This window comes from Falco punctatus (assembly GCF_963210335.1).
Source record: "Falco punctatus genome assembly, chromosome: 13".
Taxonomy (NCBI): Eukaryota; Metazoa; Chordata; class Aves; order Falconiformes; family Falconidae; genus Falco; species Falco punctatus.
Window position 1 is genome coordinate 6,000,380 of NC_137593.1, and position 19,166 is coordinate 6,019,545.

The following is a 19,166-nucleotide window of genomic DNA, read 5'->3' on the forward strand; positions in this document are numbered from 1 at the left end:
CAGCATTTAATAGGCCACAAAACCTAGGCTGGAAAGCAATTCCGAGAAAAGAGATTAGTTTTTTCAATACAGTGATGCTGAAGCACACCTACCCGGGGCTGAGGCGGGCAGACGGTTGGTATTAGGCAGCTCAAAAATACCCGTGTGGAATCGATAAACAGCACTGAGTCGGGGGTGACGTAAAAAGGAAGCTAACTCCATTGCCAGCCTGCAAGTCAGAGGGAGTTTTGCAGGCGCCGGCGGGAGGACGGAGCCGTAAATCGGGTCCGTGTGCGTGGGCCAGACGCGGCCCGGGGGGCGGGGGGCTCGGCGGGGGCCAGGGCCGCCCCGTCGGGGCTTCAGCACCGCGGACAGCGCCCGCCCGGCTCTGCCCGGCTCCGGCCTGCCCCTGGGCTGCTGCCCCTCGGCTGCTGCCTCTGCCCCTGCCCCTGCCCCTCGGCTGCTGCCCCTGCCCGCAGCCCCCCGCCTGCCCCTCACGTGCGCCGGCGGTGACCTGTAGCGAGAGCTGTCGCCCGCTCAGGCCACCCGGCATTTCTCCTCGCACTCTGTTTCCCCCCGTTTCCTATCAATCCCGTGCTGTCACCCCCGACGCTCCCCCTTTCCACCACCCCACACCCCCCCCTCCTCCGGTGAGTGCCCCGACACTTTGTAAACACGGAGCCGCAGCCCGGCCGGGACAAGGGGGTGCCCAAGCGGGCCGGGGTCCCTCCCCCGCGGCCCGGAGCGGCCGGGGTGCTTCCCCTCGCCGCGGCGGCCCCGAGCGGGGCAGCAGCCGGCCCCGTGTGCGGGGAGAGAGGGGGCCGCGCCGCCCTCCCCCGCGGGGCGCCGGGCCAGCCCTCCCCCGGGCTCGTAGCCGGGCCCCCGCACCCCGAGCGGCTCCCCCCGGGCAGGAGGGTGGCAGCGTGGGGCGCGCCTTCCCCCCCGCGCCCTGCCTCCCTCCCTTTCCCTTCCCCGCCGGGGCGCGGGCACTCACCGCCGGGCGCGGAGGGCAGCGGGCGGGCGATGCTGCGGAGCCGCCGCGGGCGCGCACCCCGGCGGGGGCGGCTGCGCTGCTGCAGCCGGCGCGGGGGGGCTGCGCTGGGCACCGCCGACCCCGGCTCCCGGCCGCGCACGCAGGGCGGAGGGAGGGATGGAGCGAGGGAGGAGGGAGGGAGGGAGGGAGGGAGGAGGGCGCTGCAGCTCCTCAATTATTCAGCGCTTCCCCCTCTCCGCGTTCTCCCCGCCTGCCGCATGTGACCGCCCGGCGATACCCACCGGGCGAGCCGGGCCGGGCCCGGGGGACCTCCCCGCGCGGGGCTGCGCCACCACCGCCCCCTCCCCACGCACCGAGTGCGCGCTGCCTGCCCGAGTGTCCTCACGGCTGCCGGGGGCCTCCTGCGAATTGGCTGGCTGCTGAAAAATAACTCCCCTGGCTGTCTGCCCCGGAGCAGGGGTTTCCTCACCCCCGGGACAGAGTGTGGGACACCCCCCCTCCCCCTTGTCTTCTCCCTGAGCCGCACTGTGAGGTTTGGGTGCTGATGCTGTCACCCCGGAACGGGCAGAATTAGGACTGCTAGGATGCATCCTGTATTGCAGCATGCCGTCTTGTCCAGCCCTCTGCATGGCCGGGCTGGGAAGAGTTAGGTATCAGGTGCAGGATATATTTTATCTTTTATATCCATAGCTGCTTCTGAAGATAACTGGAATTCATGTGCAAGATTATTCCTTACTGCATTTTTATTTCCTGATTCTTGCTATGCGGTTCCCTCTAGAAACACTCCCTCTCTGTATCTATATCTGGACCATTTTGATTCCGAACCCAAAATTATTTTGTCTCCAGCGATGTCTGGCGAGGGTCAGATTCCAGTCTCCATTACAGCTTTGTGCTGTCACTTCTGACAGGACCCATCCCCAGACGCGGGGTGTGGGGTGTGCCTTGAGTGGACAGAAGCTATTCATTCTCTAAATGCTGAAATAAGTGTTTGTTGACTTTTGGTAAAAATGAAACGCGTGGTCCTTCGGTTTCAGTGCAGTTTGGGAAGCCAATGTTTGCCTAATGTGAGTGACCCCGACAGGAACTGCATCAGTGGCAGTGACCTTCTGGGGACACGCAGACAGCAACACTGCACAGATAAACCTGGCCAGGATGTCCATGCTCCTGTCTCTGGGCAGGATAATGTCATCTCTGATTTCCTCTCCAGCCTTGATTTCTGTGGTATTTTTTGTGGCTTTCCAGAAGAGCACCATCATTTTCCCAGTTTCTTACCAGATTCTTTCCTCTCTCCAGCTTAGCTTTACTTCCCTCTCTTCCCTCCTTCACAGCAGTTTTTTTGCAGCCCTTCTCTTCCTGAAAAAGAATAGAAAACACCTCTTCCAGGTTACTGCTGGTCAGCAGAAGGTGTCATCACAGGATGACACGATGCTCCATTCCCTTCCTGCTGCTCTTGCCAGCACACATCACACCGTACAGCACACAGCAGAAAAAGCCTTGCTGGAGCCAAAGTGCAGCCAGCTGATTACCCCCCTCACAACCAGCAGTTTTGAAACCCCGTTTTTATGCTTTTTCTTATTCTTTGATTGTCTGACAGCAACACTGTGAGCTGCAGCTGCTCTCCTGTCCCTGTCTGTAGTACCCATGCTTCCCATTTGGTTGTTGTTTCTCTTCTCATTCACTGGCTTCCCCCAGCTGCTGTAGCTCAGTCTGTGGACACCAGGCGCAGCTGTGGATGGCTGATCTCGGGAGCTTCCCTTTGGCTAAATCTGAGCAAAAGAGAAAAGCTTCTGCATTTGTTATTGCATCTTTTTTCACAGTGGTTTTAAGACTGTGGTGGACTCGCTGACAGCACCACCAGCCTTTTGTGCTCACATCCGACTCCTTTGTGGTTGTAGAGTGTGTGAGTAAAGACCACGGCAGGGAGCAGGTGTTTCTGAAATGATTGTCACTGCAGCCAAGATTTAACAGGACTTCTCTGCGTGTGTGGTTTTGGAGTCATTTGAGTCATATTAACTGCTTGGGGCTGGCATACCAGAGCGTGGGGCTGCATGCCCTGAGAGCTGACCACAGGCTGGTGCTATCAGCACGTGTCTGACCTGTGGCAGTTTGGTTGGTATCAACCGAGAGGAGCTTTTGTGTCCTCTTAGCAAACACCTGTAGCACCCACATTTGTACAAATCACTCTGCAGTACCATGATACCACCCCTGCCCTCCACCTTCCCTCTGCTGCTCAGACCTCTTGCTCTGGCAGACTTTGCTGTATAATATTTTCCAGACCCTGTTGCAGTCCAACCTTGATCTACTTTTTATAGGCTTGCCTCTGTTTTATCCAGTGGTACCTACTGCCAGCTACCTGGAACAGCCGGCTACCACCTGGAGTGAGGCTCACTTAAGCTCTTTCTCCTTAATCTTTACCCTGTTCTCATGAGTTTTACAACTTCCAGTATTGCAGGAAGATGAATTTCTACAAGCTGCCCCTCTAATGAGTCTCTTCAAGTTGATTAAACACAAGTCTGTCATCTAGATAAAGAAAAGGATGAGGCCAAGTTACCCTCCAAACAAGTGCCATCAGCAAGATCACCCTCAGGTCAGGGTGGAAGTTCCCGAAGCAGCCAAGCACACAGTGGTAGATTTTGCAGCAGAATTTCCTCTGTCCCCAGGCACTGCCTAGTTTCTAGATCAAAATAATTTCTGTCCATTTTTCTGTAACAGCAAGCAGCCGCCTAACTAGTCATTTAAATACTTAATCCTATTTTGAATATGACCAAGGCTTTGGCCTCAATAACACCTTATAGCAGGGATCTCCACCAGCTGTTACCTCATTATCTTGGCTATTTTGCTTATCAGCATCAAATACAGCCTTTCCAGTTTCGTGGGATGTAACTTTCTTTTCTGTGACTCTGAATATACATGGGTAGAAGCTGCCCAATTGATTTTCTGTCTTCCTTTTATCAAAACGTTTGTTTACCTCTCTTATAATCCCCTCATACTTGTCTCATTTGTGACTAATTAATTGTGCCATTTAAATACCATGGTTCCTGCTGTTTTCTGGGCTATTTCTTTACCTACAAAGCTTTTTATTAGGACAGTCAACATACTTCTGGCCTGCTGGCCTCCAAGTCCCTTTAGGGCTTTCAGCATCCTCACCTTGTGGGCCATCTTTCCTTTCATAAGACCTCCTCAGAAAGGAAAGGCTGATCTCCATTTCCTTTATTTTAATGAGTTTTCCTTAGAGCTGTTTCTCAAAATGTTTTGACATCAAATGTGACTAATGGGCTATTCAAGAGAAATAGCTTGGGTTCCCCTTGGACTGACACCAGGCTCCCCATGGCTGTGCTTGGTCGCCCCATCACATTTTTGCTGGTTTTGCAAAGGTGTGCTGATTTTGGTTATGCTTCCAAAGAAAAAGCTACTTGAAACAAATAAAGTTGTAAAAGAAAACCTATTTTGGGATCAAATCAAATTCCAGTCAGAATTTACATTTGAAGTCAGCATGAGAACTGAAAATTATTACGTATTTTCAAATGTTTGATACTAAACTCCACTGGGCGCTAACAGGGAGAAGCTGCAGCATCTTTCCTTTGCCATTGCTGTGTCCGTATGCACTGGCTGCGGTCCCTCTTAGATGAGGGCAGCTCCTCTTAGATGAGCAGGGCTGAAAGCACAGTCTCCATCGCACACTTATCATTTAGTGAAGGCGGCTGGAGAGTGTCAGCTGGCTCTTAGGAAAAATTGATATTTCACAGAAAAGCACTACTTCTTTCTGCAAGCACCAGGCTGCACAGGGGCATCCTGTTAGGCAGCCACTAGGATGTAGTGAAGGGAGCCAGTTAGACCTCCGCTTGCTCACTCTGCATGTCTGGTAACTCAAGTCCATGGCTTTGGCAGGTGTTCTCGCTCCAATTTGGCCTGGGGCATCACAAGACAACTCCCTGAACAGCACTGCCTGCTGGACATCCACTGCGAAGTTCAGTTGACAGTGTCTCTTAGCAGAGACCATATAGAGCCCTGCAGAAGTGCTGATATTCTTAGAAGTGTGGCCAGAATGTTTGGCCACTCCTTTTCTTTCTTTTGCATGAGTTGGAACCTCAGTGAATACCCTATAGGGGTCAAAGTGATGGAGGCATTAGTGTAGGAGGGTAAGAAAAGGCATTAATCTTGCTTTCTCATGTCCTGTTCACGACTAGTGAGTGCTATGATGCATGCCAGCATGAGGAAAGATAGTCCTGTCATTAAAGCCTTGACTTGAGACTTAGAAAACTTCACTCAGGTCATTGGCTCTGCAACAGGTTTCCTGGGTGAGCTTCATTGTTCTTTGTAGTCCCAAGAAATGATAGTCAAAGTATTGCCTAGGCTCAGGTGGTGTCTTGGCTGCATGGGCTGTAATTTCTTTGGGTGAGGGACTGTCTCTACATGCTTTATGGGATCCAGACCTCACTGGGGCAATTCAGCTGGGCAGATGCAATTAGCTGGGCAGACAGAAGAACATGCCTGGAGCGCCGAGCTGCACCTCCCTCCTCCCTGACCCCAGGGGGTCTCACCCTGATGCACAAGTGCTGCTGCCCTGACACAGCTGGGCAGGGAATGAGCCCAGCACTCATGCAGCTCACTCGTCATTATTTAAGCTGTGTCTGTAGTGGGACTGGCCATGGGCTTGGTTTGTACTTAGGGCAACCGAGAGGGTTATTCTGCCCTGCTAAGCAGCATCTTGGATGGGTGAAAAGAAAATAGTGTGTGGTTGATTCTCATAAACCCATATCAGGGTGCTTCCTCGCTCTGCGGGAGGAGAACCTCAGTGGCTGTGGGTATAAACAGAAATTGGGGTAAAATCCCAGTACAGAAGCCCAGGGATGATTTGCCATTTGATTTTATCCAGCTAAGATTTCTCCCAGCCTCTTTCTTTCCTGCCTCATATCCTCCATGCCAGGCTGAGTGGAGAAGGTGGGTGATACATCCATCAGACATGTTTCCTGTTCAGATAAAGATGGCATGAAGGAGCATCAAAGAAATCCCTTTCAAAGCTGTGTGTGAAAGTACAGCCCGAGTCTAGTTCCAGCATGAGCTGTGGTCTCTCCCCTGGCTGGAGGCTGTCGCCGGTGCCTGCCAAAGCAGCGATGCCTTTTGGTTGTGCCGCCGCCATCCCCAGTGGGGACGTCCCACTGGCACCAAACCAGTTGCGTTAACCTCGGCCATGGGCAGATAAAAACCTATGTGATGGGGCTGGGGGCTGCATGAGGAGGGGGGACATGTGGCGACACCCCACCTTGGGGGCCAGGAGCTGCAGGGCCTTTGGGGGATGCTGGGATAAAGCAGCTGCCAGCGAGAGGGGATTGAATGAGTCACTGTTTGGAGGCTGCTGTGTTATTTAAAGGACCACACACTCTTTTTTTTCTTAATCCAGAGAAGACTGCTTTTAACAACAAAACCAGGCAGAAGTGTGTTGCCTTCTCACTTTCTTCATCCTATGGTTTAACATGAATGTTTTGGGCCACTGTGTAGCCGTTAAGTGTGACTTGTCCACTCAGGTCACACCACATATGCTGTGATGGTTATGTCTTAATCAAGTGGAACTGGGTGCATCGCTGAGTGTCAGTGCCTGCTGTCCTGCAGGTGGGTTTAACTCTTCTGGATTGCAGTTAAGGCAATGGGGGTGCAGCTGGTGGCAGGATTTGGTCTTAGTTATCTGTTCTGAGAGTAACAGGAGAAGTACCATAGCACAAAAATGATACCAGCGCAGGAATGTTTGATGGATTTGTTGGCAGACTGCGCGCAGGGTGCAACAGGGTAACATCTTGGACTGTGTTAGGCATGAGTTTGACACCCGTTGGGTGCTCATCAGAAGGGAAGCACCTACCTGATGTCTTTAAGCATTCCCAAAGCTCCCAGCCACCTTGGGTTTGATGTGATGTACGACATGATGTCTGTACCTGCTGGCACCGACCCATTGTGGTGGTTCCGTGTTTAGTTTGAGGCAGTGAGTTGTGGTGTTTGCCACCTCTCATGTGCTCTGTAAAGAGACGCTTCTGAAGAGGATGGCTTGGTTTGACCATCTACTCATCTTAATACAGCTGTGGGTCTAGCAGGAACCATGCAAGGCTAGTTGTAGGCAGAAACTCTATCAGTAAAAAGCCGAGAGAACATTTTTTCTTTGCTATAGGAGCAGGTGCTGTAAATACTTTTGTTCGAAGTGTGGTAATGCTTTGAGGGCAAGGCTTTGGCAAGAGGGCCCACAGCCCGGTTCACCTGCAATGAGCAGGGGGCAGGAAAGATGTGATGCTGCAGGGCTGCTGGTTCTGGGCAGCTGCTGGGGGGCTGACTGGCTCTGCTGTGGTGCTGCACACACCAGGCTGTGTTTATAGCCATTGCTTTCCCCTGTTGCCTCTCACAGTCCCTATTCCAGAATCATTTCAGCTCCTCATCACCTGCACCTTATTGTATGTGGCTGGCAGAGCTGGGCGCTGGGTGGGCAGTGCTACCCCCCGAGCTGCACACAGGGCTGGGAGCATCCACGAGCCCTTTGTCCCCACTGTGACCCACTAGGGTGACAGGTCCAGCTCACACTGCTGGGCTGCCTGCGCACCGGAGGAGCTGTTTCTGTTGTCCTCAGTAAAAGCAGCATTAGGCTACGGTATTCATTTGGATTTTAAACACAAATAGCTTGCTTGCTACTGCTCAGAGAGTCAGGTTAAAATTAGTGGTCTTCAGACTATTTTAGCATTTACATGCCATATTTACCCAGAGACTGAACTATTTCTGCTTGAATTAAAAAAAACCAAACCACAAAACCACAAAACCCAAACATTTTTTTTCTGGCAGGGGGCAAGAAATAGAAGTGAATGCTTTCAGGGCATTTTAACTGGCTGCTTGGTTTATCCATCTTGCTGCTAATAATGGACAGGGCTTTGCCCATCCCAAGGTTTGAAGAGAGGCTGCTGTTCATGTGAGTGCATTTGCTTTGCATGCAAATAAGATGTTTTATTGTCTGTTGTTCGTTTTGCACAGAAGTGTAGCTTTTTGCGTGTCCAGAATAACTGCAGGCCTTGCAGGAAAGGAAAGGTTTGTGAACATCCCGTGGACTGAAGCTAAGAAGCATTAGCTATTCAGCAGGAGAGCACTGCACGTCTGCTCCAGAACTGGCAGCTCTGCAGAAAAAAAGGACTATATCGATCTGATAGTTTGTCGTCATTGACATTTCTATTGATCTACTATTCCCCGATGATTTCTCATAGCTAAAGCCAAAGGGCAATGTTGGGAAGGGTCAGCACTGAAGGCGAAAATGTTACCCAGATGAAACCATGGTGCAGTTTTCCTTGGACTAAACGCAATTTCTCAGTTGAAGCTCAGCCAAGGTATTTCAGCTAGGTCATTCCAGCTCTCTTCAACCTGATTTTGTATTTCAGCTGAAGGACAATGTGCCAAAGCCTACACCTCTGAAGTCACCATGGATTTAATATTGTAATGTAGCCCTGGCTGAGCGCTACCTGAAAGAGTCGAGCGGCACGGGTTGAATTACCTGAAGCATATTACTTGAAATCTCGTGTTCAAGAGCCACAGGGCTGGATGCAGCTCAGCTTTCAGGGGAGGCTGATAAGATCGCAGCCTGTGGTAGCATAGTTTTAGGTTTTAATTTGGTATTCATTATACCATTATCAGCGATCAGGGTCCTGGCTCCCATACGAGCTGCTGATGGGATCTTGAGCTGCGTGGCTGCTGGCTCCGCTGGCTGTGGTGCGATGGCTTGCTGCCTGCGGGTCTCTGCCATAGGGACCCATGGCATGAGTGACCGTCCTTTCATGGCCCTCCTTTGATACTTGGGGTGTGCTGTCCATAAGAGTACCCCAAAGATGTTTTAAATCTAATTCAAAAGAAGGAACATGACCCAGATGGCTTCTCTAGAAAATGAAGATTGGATTTTCAGTTAGTTTGTGTATCTTCTAGTAACTTAAAATAGCCTCCTTTCTGTTTGTTGAGGCAAATAAGACAAGACATTAATATGCACAACTTAGCAGTAAATAGGTTTCAAGCAAGCTTCTGCACTGCTGGGGGAGAATATTAGGACAGTATGTTTTTCATCACTGATGTGCCAGCTAGCATGCAAAAAGATTCTGCTCTTACAATGCAGGGAAAGGATTGGAAAATTAAAGAAAAAATACGTTTTCCCACTAGTTTGTAGACAGAAAAAAAGGGCCGATCCAGAATGCAAAGCATGTAATAGCATTGCTTCTAACTGAGTTAGATCTAATGCTAAAAGATACACGTTTTGAGGAATGGGGTTTGGAGTGGGCTGGGTATAGACGTGATGTAGCTCTTGAAATCAGGGGGTTTGTACATAAATGAAATGCTGTTTATGTTGACCCATTCTGCTATTTTTTAAATTTGTTGTTATTTCCTCACCCTTCACTTTACACTTTCATGAAGACAGGCTTTTAGAAATTACATCTCAAGGAAAAATCCACTGGGCTTTTCCACAGGGGAGTTAATGGTTTTTATGGAAAGGTTTACCTAATCTGAGGTGATGTTTTCAGTCTCATGAAACCAGCACTGAACAGAGTGGAAACGAGTGCTGAAGAAGGAGCTGTTTCTATCTCCTCTGTGCAGAGCATGTGGGAAAACGAAGAGTTTTGCTTTGTTTCCTGCTTTTGGGTACAGTGAAGTAGATTTCAATTAAAAACCAGGAGGACTGAGTGAGTAATTTCTTAATGTATGCAGTCAGCAAAAGAGAAACAAACACATCAATTAGACAAACCAGATTAATGCTAGGGGTGCATCCTCGCTGTCCACGTAATGCATCGACAGCCCGGCTTCTGCTCATATATGCCCTGATAAGCCCAGCCGATAACCGATCTATATTTACCTTCTTGATTTATGAGAACAGAGACTGGCGAGGACTCCGAAGCGTATGATTCAATCACGTTTCTCATGGCTTATACAACTCCTGGTTAGAAAATGATCCCCGCTGCAGGCAGGGGAGGAGGCAAAGGGAAGTCCCTCCCTTCCATCCCCTCTCCATCCCCTCGAGGGGTTGTAAGCCGTCGGTGGTCCTCACCGCCCAGCACTCGAGATGGCATTTACAGCCTGGATCTGCCCAGTGCAGTTGCCCTTGCCCACCGTTGTCTTGTTTGGGTATTGCGTTTGACTTGGCCTGTGAAAAATACAATATTTGAACTGTGTTTTGACGACCTGCATCAAACCAGGGCGCAGGGCTGCGGGCTGGATGCCTTGCTGCCAGGAAAGGTGCTCTGCCACAGCTCAATGGCTTCCCCTGGGGACAGCTGGGACCCCAGGTGCCCCGGCCAGGTGGGGGACACATGGCATGTGCTGGGGGCTTGGCAGGGTGGGCAAAGCTAACAACAAGTAGTTTTTAACCGTACAGGAGCATGAGAAAGCAAGCAAACAAACCTGAACAGCAAAATGATTATGTAGCGCTACAAAGGGAAGGAGGAAAAGCCCTCTGCTTAGTGTTCAACTGCATCTTTTGCATACGCAGTATCACAAGCAATTAAAAAATGCTAATGCTTTAGTGTTTTCCCACTGGCCTAATAAAAAGGTTTTAAACCCCAGTTTCTTACTGCTGTTCCCTTTGCTTTGGCCGACAGCTGGGTGCTGAGCTGACGGCTGCAGCGCTGGCTGTTCTGCAGCCTGGGTAACTGGGGCTGGTCACTGAGTCCTTCCTGCTGGGGAGCATCGAGCTGGAGGACCAGGGACGAAGCTGCCATGTGCTTCGTGGAAATGGCAGCCAGCTATTGCTGACCCAGAAGCTGCTCCTGTGCAGTGGCACCGGTCACCCCAGGGGACAGTGGGGACCTGCCCAGCGTTCACTGTTACCTGCTGCCTGCACAGGAGCAGCTCCACAGTGGGGCTGAGCTCAGGCAGGAGGAACAGGACCACCAACGGCTGCCGGAGGGATTAAGACTGATATGCTTTTCATAGCAGATCTATGATTTAAGGAGAAATTAGAATTGGTCTTCTGTTCTTGCACCAGGGGAGGTTTAGATTGGATCTTAGGAAAAACATCTTCACTGAAAGGGCTGTTGAGCATCGGAACAGGCTGGCCAGGGATGCGGTAAGATCACGATCACTGGAAGTGTTTAAAAGGTGTGTAGATGTGGCACTGAGGGACAGTTTCCTGGGGGACTTAATGGTTGGACTTGATCTTAGAGGTCTTCTCTGACCTAAATGATTCTGTTTCTATGATTAACAACTTTATTATGCTGATACAGGATTATTTCTAGTTCGAGATCTGAATGGTGACTTAACTCCTAATTTTAGCATAACAGAATTTCCTGGGGTGTTTTTTATTACACAGATAGGAGTAAAGAGAGTTACACATAATGAAATTTTGCTGTAGGATAGCACATATTATGGTGTGTAACAGTTATTTAACCCCCCTCCCACCCTGCTGACTAACGTATGTATAAACAGGCTTCACCCAGCTTGAATTCCCACTTTCCTTTCCTGCTCACCGGGGAGCATGAGCTGCCTGATGCCCCATGCTGCACACAGGGCACGTGGTGCCTGACAACACCGGCTCCTTAGATATGTTACAGACGTGCACGCCTGCAGGCAATTTTTATCCTCTTGTGCCCACACCAAATCACAAAGCCAATTTATCCTGGGGTTTCTGGGAATTTTCTGGTGTTGCAGCATACAGGAGGGGATGCAAGAAGATGCAGTTTGCTGGGTGTTTGACTCCACTGTCCACTTTGGAAATAGCTGTTTAGCAGACTAATTGCCCTTTTTCTGCTGGGCACTGGTCTGGAAGTTGCTGTAAAGCATCACTGGCCGCTGCTGGGTGACTTGTCCCAGGTTCTTCTCCACCACCTGGTCTTTGGAGAGGGGGGTGATGAACAGGGAACACTAGCTTGACAAGATGCATGTTTTCCTTTTTTCGTTTGAAGCAAGAAATCCCAGTGTTTTGTTGACACAGAGTAAGTAACAGTTCATTTGCAACTCCCCAGATGAAGCTAAATTACTTTGAATAAATTGAACGTTAAAGCAACATCTGAGCAAACCCAACCTCCTCATGGATGATTTAGTCTTCTTGGAAATGCAGGCATTCAGCCTAATGGATTCCTCAAAGATACCCAGTGACAGCCCTTACCCACCCTCCCAATTCCCTATTCGTAGCACTTATCCAAGCCTATCCTCCATTTTTTCTGGGTTTTCCATTACTTATCGATGTGATTTCCTGCTGGCAGTGGGTTGTCTGAGTATTTCCAAGCCTGAGCATGTTCACAAGTGGAATGCTACCAGTCAGTCTCATCACACAGCAGCACAACAGCTTGGCTCTGGATTGATGAAAACAAATGAGTGCTTAAATTGAAGAGTCATTTGACATTGTTCAGTTAAAGGAGATGTTCCTCCTTATGGTAATTAACGATTCTGAAGGCAGGCAGCAGGGGATGGGCAGCCGGGGTTGCTGTTGGCCAGGGGAGAGCAGGAGGGGAGGGATGTCCCTGGGAGGCTGTGCCCAGCCCAGGAACCCATCGCCAGCTCCTCTCCGCAGGAGAGCCAGCTGGTGTCTGCAGGGAGGAAAGAAACACTGAAGCAGAAATCTAGGGCCAGAGCTACACCATCTCTAAGGAAATTTGGGATTTTGCTTCTGGTAGGAAGGACCGCTGGGTAATACACAGCTGTCGGTAGGTGCCAAGCAGCCAAATCCAGCAGCTTAAGTCAGAGCTGAATTTGCCCTGCTTGTTCTGTTTTATTGGTGCCCTTTCCTGACATTTTCCCTTGTTGAGGTTGTAATTCTCTGTCAAAATGTAACTGCAGAGCTGTGCGTTTTAATCCCGTGCAATTACAATCCTCAGGAACTCGGTCATCCCCTCCATCACACATCACACCACCGTCCCCCCTTGCCCCTGCAGGAGTAGATTGAAGTGCTATTATGGAAGGTGGCTGAAAAGGGGGTCCTGTTCTTAGAGGCCTTTCTTCTTCCTCCCGCTTTTATTTTTAGATCTCTGACTCGAGGTTCACTGCCACAAACACAACCTCCTCCCTGGTACTCCCTCCCAAGGCGGGGAGGGGGTGACACAAAAGCCACCCTGCTACCACCTTCAAAACAGATGTGACTCAGCCTGCAGTCTGGGGGCTCTTTGTTTAATTCAGAGGAGGATGAGTCACAGGAGGCGAAGGCAGAGGCTCAGCTGGCAGGAATCAGCTGACGGCCTTGCAAGTTGGCTCAGCTGGGCTGATTCAGCCGGTGGAGGGTCCGCTGCTTCCCACAGCAATCCCACCCACCCACGGGCTGTGCTGGGTAAACACCATCAATACGGGGCAGCTGATCTGAGAGATACAAATTATCATTGAGTCAGTTGTGATGGACAGAAATGAAAATATCATCCTGCTCAAGTGGATGGGAAGGAGTGGAAAAAATATTTCTCTGTTAACAAAACCCTCATCAGCTTTCTGCAGTGAGGGCACAGGGGCATTTCCAGGCAGCATCAGACAAAAGCAGGCACGCAGCCTGCAGCCCAGCAGCTCTGGTCTGCTGGTTTTCAAATCAAGCCAGTGAAACAGGATTTGGCCTGATCTTGATCTTCTTAAATAGGAGTCATGCATGAAAGCAATGGCCTGATTACCCTTTGTGTCTGGTTGCTTTGGTGCTAGCTGGAGTTGCATTTTACCCCACCAGGAGGTGATGCTTCACCCAGCTGTAGGTACCACCCCACAAGAGGTGTGTAGGGGATACTCAAGCCCTGGGGAAGCAGCAGAGGAAACCTCCCTTCGTGCAGCTGCAGACCAGTATTGTCCCAGCAAGATGTGGGGATTCCTCCTTGTCCAGCAGCACGGTAGGTTGGGCTGGTGAGGGCTTGCAGCAAGTCTCTTCTCTTTTTCAGTTCTAAATGTCTTGCTTTAGAGGAATAAAAATGGTATCTATAAGGCTTATTTTCTCTATAAGTGTTAAAGATGAGGATGCCAGTCAGAAATGTGGGGGAAAGCAAGTAAAACGTGTTCCCTGCCATTGCTTTGTTGAGAGCATAAGAAGGATTTCTGGTTTGGGTTTTTTTTTGTCCCTGGTGTTGCTGTTGATTTTCAGTTCATTCAAGATATTTGGTCCACTCACACCTTAATTTTCCTTGTTCTTTTGGCTGGCTGCTGTATCCTCCTTCACATCCTCTCAATCATGTCAGATTGCTGCATCCTATGGATGATGCAATTCAGAGTCAATAATCTTCTCCTGAAGAAATTGCTTCTGATGGGTTAAAGACCCACTGAATAAAAGGCACGTAGGGAGTGGTGTGCTCTCCTTTGGCCTGGGCTCATCGCACTTTCTTGTGTGGGAGGTGGGATGTGACTTGGAAAATAACTGCTGGATGACCTGTCTAAAAGCTATCACCCATGCAAAATAATTTTTGTGTGCTAATATAGAAGCAGAATTGCCATCAGATTTGTGTTGGGTTGGTTGTCAAATGGGCTGTTTGACTGGTGTTGGGAAACAGTCTCAGTTCTGTTCCCATCCTGAACTGAAAACCGAGAGACCCTTATGTGGAGGGAGTGCAAGGACAGAGTAGAACTGTTGAATAATAGTAGTATATATACAACAGGTCTATCATCGTTCCCTAACATGGTATACAAAGTAGCTTCATATATACCTGCCCAGTGGTAACTATTCTTGTCAACCATCTGCTTATATATCCTTAATTAAAAATGGTGTTATTTATAGCACAGATTGCAAAAGGGCACCTCATAACCCCCAAAAAAATCAATTTGATGTCTTGACAAAAGTTGCTATTGGGTTGTGTGGGCCATGTGCACCAAACCCAGCCTTTTTCGTAATGATAATACCCAAAGCTAAGTGCCGACATGGAAGGGATGTTGGTTTGAAGCACCCAAAATGGCCATGTTCTCCTTGATCTTCCACCTTGGCCTACCTTAGCAAAGATATAACGGGAACGAACATGTGCCCTTGCCTAAAAGTCGTGGGGGTAAGCAGGAGGTGGAAGCCCAGGTTGTGGGGATGGGTGAAAAGAAGCCCATTGAGTTTTGACAGAGCAGGGTGAGGATGAGACCTTCTTGCTCTGAGCCAGGATGGGCTTTGGCTCAGAGGAGCCAGACGGAGCGTTTCCATTAACTCTGCCAAACTTCAGGTCAGGATCCCCCTTGGCACATCTCTGCTTTTGTGGCTCACAGGTGAGTGACTCCTGCTTGCATAGTCTTAATTACCTGCAGCTTTTTGAGCAGCAAGGGTGTTGAGTTTGTAGACATCTTCTCCTTAGCATCCTTATTCCTGTGAAAGAGTGTTTTGGAAAAGACTAATTTTAACTGTTACTCGGGTTTTAACTGAAGTCTTTGTTGTAACTGTGAAAGACCTTGCAAAAGAGTGTTGCAAGCATAGTTGTTGGCTTTTTGAGCAAGGATAAAAGTTTAAAATACGTGGCACAGAGTGAATAAAAACAAACACAGAACAGTCCTGCTGTCAAGTGTCCAGTGCATGCAGGAAAGAGAGGAGAGGCCGTGGTGAATGCAGCACATCGCTGGCAGACTTCTCTTGTTGGGTCTGTAAATTCTTGTTCAAAGCCCAGAAAAATCAAGGGGCTCCTATTGAGTTCCCTGACCTTGGGATTAGGCAGGATGTAAAACAGGAGAACACAGATAGTGATAACATATTTTGAAAACATTATGCAAATGGTGTTAAAATACACAATTTAAAATATTAGCTCTGGCAGAGAAAGACTGCTGAAGTTTCAGTCAAGGGGAACAAATATCCAATAAATTAGAAAGTCAGGAGTTGGCTTTAAAACAAGTGCTTTGTAAGCAAATGCTCCCTTTTGTGGTTGGCATGAAATGTGCTACAGGAAGGGATGCAGCTCAGCGGCTTCCTTCGGGAGTAGATATTGCCATCACCGAATCCACCTGAGGAAATGGCTCAAGCTTGTGCTTTTGTTGGCACTTGGGAACCTGAGGTTCATCAACTCCTTTTTTTTTTTTTTTTTTTTTTTAATCATTGTCCATTTGTAACTGTAGGAGAAAAGCTCTGTTGTTATAGCTGGGTCAGAGGCCCCCCTCAGCGCCAGCCCAGCACTATTGACCAAGGGCTGATTTGTGTTTTAAAATTGAAAACCATATCTAGTCCAAGATGTGAATAGATGTTTTTTTAAAAGCTTACTTTTTAATGCTGTGAATATGCATGTCTTTGATGCTTTCAAGGCAAAGTCTAGAGTGTATAACACTACTGTCTGTGATGATTTCAATTATCTGGTAAATCTGCAGTGCTTTTATTCATCACAGCTTTGCTTCCACAGGAGGAAGGAGGTCGCAGTTTACAAGAAGGAGCTGGCAAACAGAAGTCTGTTTTTGGCAGCATGAGTAATGCTTAATGGCAAGCAGATATTTATAAAGTTAAAACATGGCTAGTCAGTGGTAAATTGCTTCTGGGCAGGAGAACAGTGTTTGGTTTGGTTTTTCTTCTCCCAGCTTCAGCATTTCCACATTATTGCACCGTTTCTTTTATTTTCCTAATGTTTGATGAATGCTCTCTCTGACCTCCCACCTGAGCACCCAACGGATGGGCTAAGGGCAGGGTAGGTCTGAACAGTGCAAGTGAGAGATACCCTAAAAATGTAAGAGATCCCCCCCCCAAAGCTTTTGAGTATGCAAATTCTTGAGCCGGGTCTGGATGCATGTTTTCCACTGCCTCGCTCATCCCTGGGAGGCTGACCCATGGGGAGGCGTGCAGTCCAGACATAGTAAACATCAGCCAAACATTGGGCAGAAATGAAGGAAAGAAGCAATAAGTATAGATTGGAAATAAGAAAAATAAACTCTGGCACTAAGTTTGTTTATTTATCATAGTGCTTAGTGAATTTGATCAAGTGAGACTTTAAAATCTCCGCTTTTCCCTAAGCTGAGCGCATCTGCTCCCTGCCCGCGGCTGGCAGGGGGTACCGTGCTTTCTCCAGCACCAAAAGCAACCAGCTTTTCATTACATCAGTGTCAGCAAGGAACAAGTGAGCAGTCAACACTTTGCTCTGGGGGTGCACAACATGTCTGAGGTCCAGACCAAGACTGACCCTGGACCTTTAGGTCTGCACCATCATCTTTATAATTAACCACCTTGGTGACTAACCTTTTACTCCATTGCTTCCGGGAGGCTTTTGGAGGTGAACTCGGTAACACTTGTGGAGTGATACCAGTGTACTGAGACCCTGTGATTTTTAAAACATTTACAAGGAAAGCAAAATATATGTTAAAGGTTTTACTTTTGTTTTCAAATGATTGGAATGACATTGGAGTAGCTAATGCCTTATATTGCTGAAGAACACAGAACTGGATTGGTACTCACTCTGCTTTTTCTTTTGATTAAAAAAAAGAACAACTCTATTTCTCTTGCAGAAACAGTTTATTTGCACTGTGTAACAGCAGAGCACCAGAACGTGTTTTGTCCCATTTTCAGGTTTGGTGCTATGGAGTAACAACCTGACATGGCTTTTTCTTGCCTGGATCTTTAATGTTCACCTTCCTCTCTGATTTTTGGCATCTGTGTTTTTCAACTGAACATTTCTGTATTAGAAAGAGATTGCTGGCCTCCCGTCTCACAGGTGGCACAGCGGTCCCTGGCTGTAACCCTGGAGCCTGATGGTGGTGGGACTCCACCTTGCAGAGGTACGGACAGTGACTTCAGGTGGTTGATGCAGTGATGACCATTCCCTTGGGTTGTGCTGGCCTGGCCAAAGGCTGTTTGGGCGGAGACCGGCAGCTCTGGGTCTGATGGCACAGCCTGCTGAGAAACCTTGGGGGGGATTTACCCTGTTCCTTCCCAAAAGGTCAAGACAAACAGGGAGCAAGCCAAATCCAGCTCAGTCAGAGTCTGCTCGAATAATGGGAAGATGTGAAGGATGAGCTTGTCCATCACAGCTCTCAAGAGCAAAACAAAATGATGCAGAATTTCTTCTGGAGATATTGCTAGGCTGCTAACCCATCATTCGTCACAGTATCTCCCTGCTGTTACTTTTTGTTGTTGTTGTTAGCTAAAAAAAAATAAGAAAATTTCCTGTCTTTCTTGTCTAATGTAATTGCTTTATTTCCCATCCCTGTTCAGTTCTGTGCTGGATGAATCCCTCAGCCGGTCAGGGCTGTGCTGAGCGTTACTTCACGCAGGGCCTTGCTGGGCAGCTCTGGAGCTGAGGTCTGGTATGCAACACAGGCTTGGGACAGGAGGGCTGGGCGGTGTCTGTCAAGGATGACTTTGAGTTAAAACACTTTGTCCCTGTCACCTGGTGGTGCCTGTCTCCTAAAGCTTTCCTGCAAGTGGGTACCGGTGACTGCCAGCTCTCCAGGAGACCAGATCCCCTGACAAATAAACCCTGCTACTATCAGTAAGAATTGCAGCACTTCATCCGCTGCGTCTCTCGGCTGATTACTGTGACCAGCCTGTGGGCTTTGGTAAAGGCTCCGTTGGGCAGCCTGTGGCATGGGGCAACAAATGTACAGTGATTAGAAGAGAGCAACATGGGTTGGGGGTGTTGTCCTGAGGTTATTTAGCTGATGTGAGGTCTTGGAGGTGACTGGGGGAGTGTTGATGCTACTTTACAGCTTGGTGATCTGTTGGAGATCATTGCACATAGCTGAATCAGGAGGAGTAACTATAAATGCAGAAGGACCAAAGGGCAGTAGAAACCAAGAAATGTTTATGGAGCAGCTGGAGACAAGGTAGTGTGCTTGCAAATGGACAAGCATTAATGCTATCCAAGTGCTGGAAGGCTATGGGGGCTGGCAGATGGTAGAAGGCATTTTCCAAAACACTTTGCTGCCCTAATCATTCCCTTTGCAGTCCATTGACTCCTGTCAGACACTTTTTGAGCTTGGAGTTAACATCCTGAAATAATAATACGAATTTAGTGATAATAATAGTTTTGTTCTCAGAAGTAGTCAATACTTACCATTTGAGCTGTTAGGATGGAATATTTCACTGCCTCATTCTTCTCCCCTGGAGTTAAAGTAGATGTGTTTTCCCTGACTTCTGGTGCAGTTATTTCTTTTCCTTATTTTTCTTTTTCAATTTTACATTGTAAAAGACCTGGCTGATGTCAATGCAGAATATCTCAGGCTCTGCAAACTAGGCCAACCCTGGCCAAAGCTCTGCCAATGCCTGGGAGAACCAGTGTCCACCAGCACCTTGCCTGCTTTGCATGCACACAGAACTGCTGTGCTGTGTTAACACCACGCTGTGCTGTGGGAAGACTGTTTTGGA

The 19,166-nt window shown here is 48.7% G+C and overlaps 1 protein-coding gene across 1 annotated transcript in view; it reads right to left on the reverse strand.

Annotated features, from left to right (window-relative positions):
- Positions 1–18,190, reverse strand: part of SLC7A14 (solute carrier family 7 member 14) — a 53,302-nt gene extending 35,112 nt beyond the window's left edge. Inside the window, exon 1 of the mRNA XM_080410502.1 lies at positions 974–18,190. The gene's annotated coding sequence lies outside the window, so the exon portion shown is untranslated. The remainder of the gene's footprint in view (positions 1–973) is intronic.
- Positions 18,191–19,166: the final 976 nt, after the last annotated feature.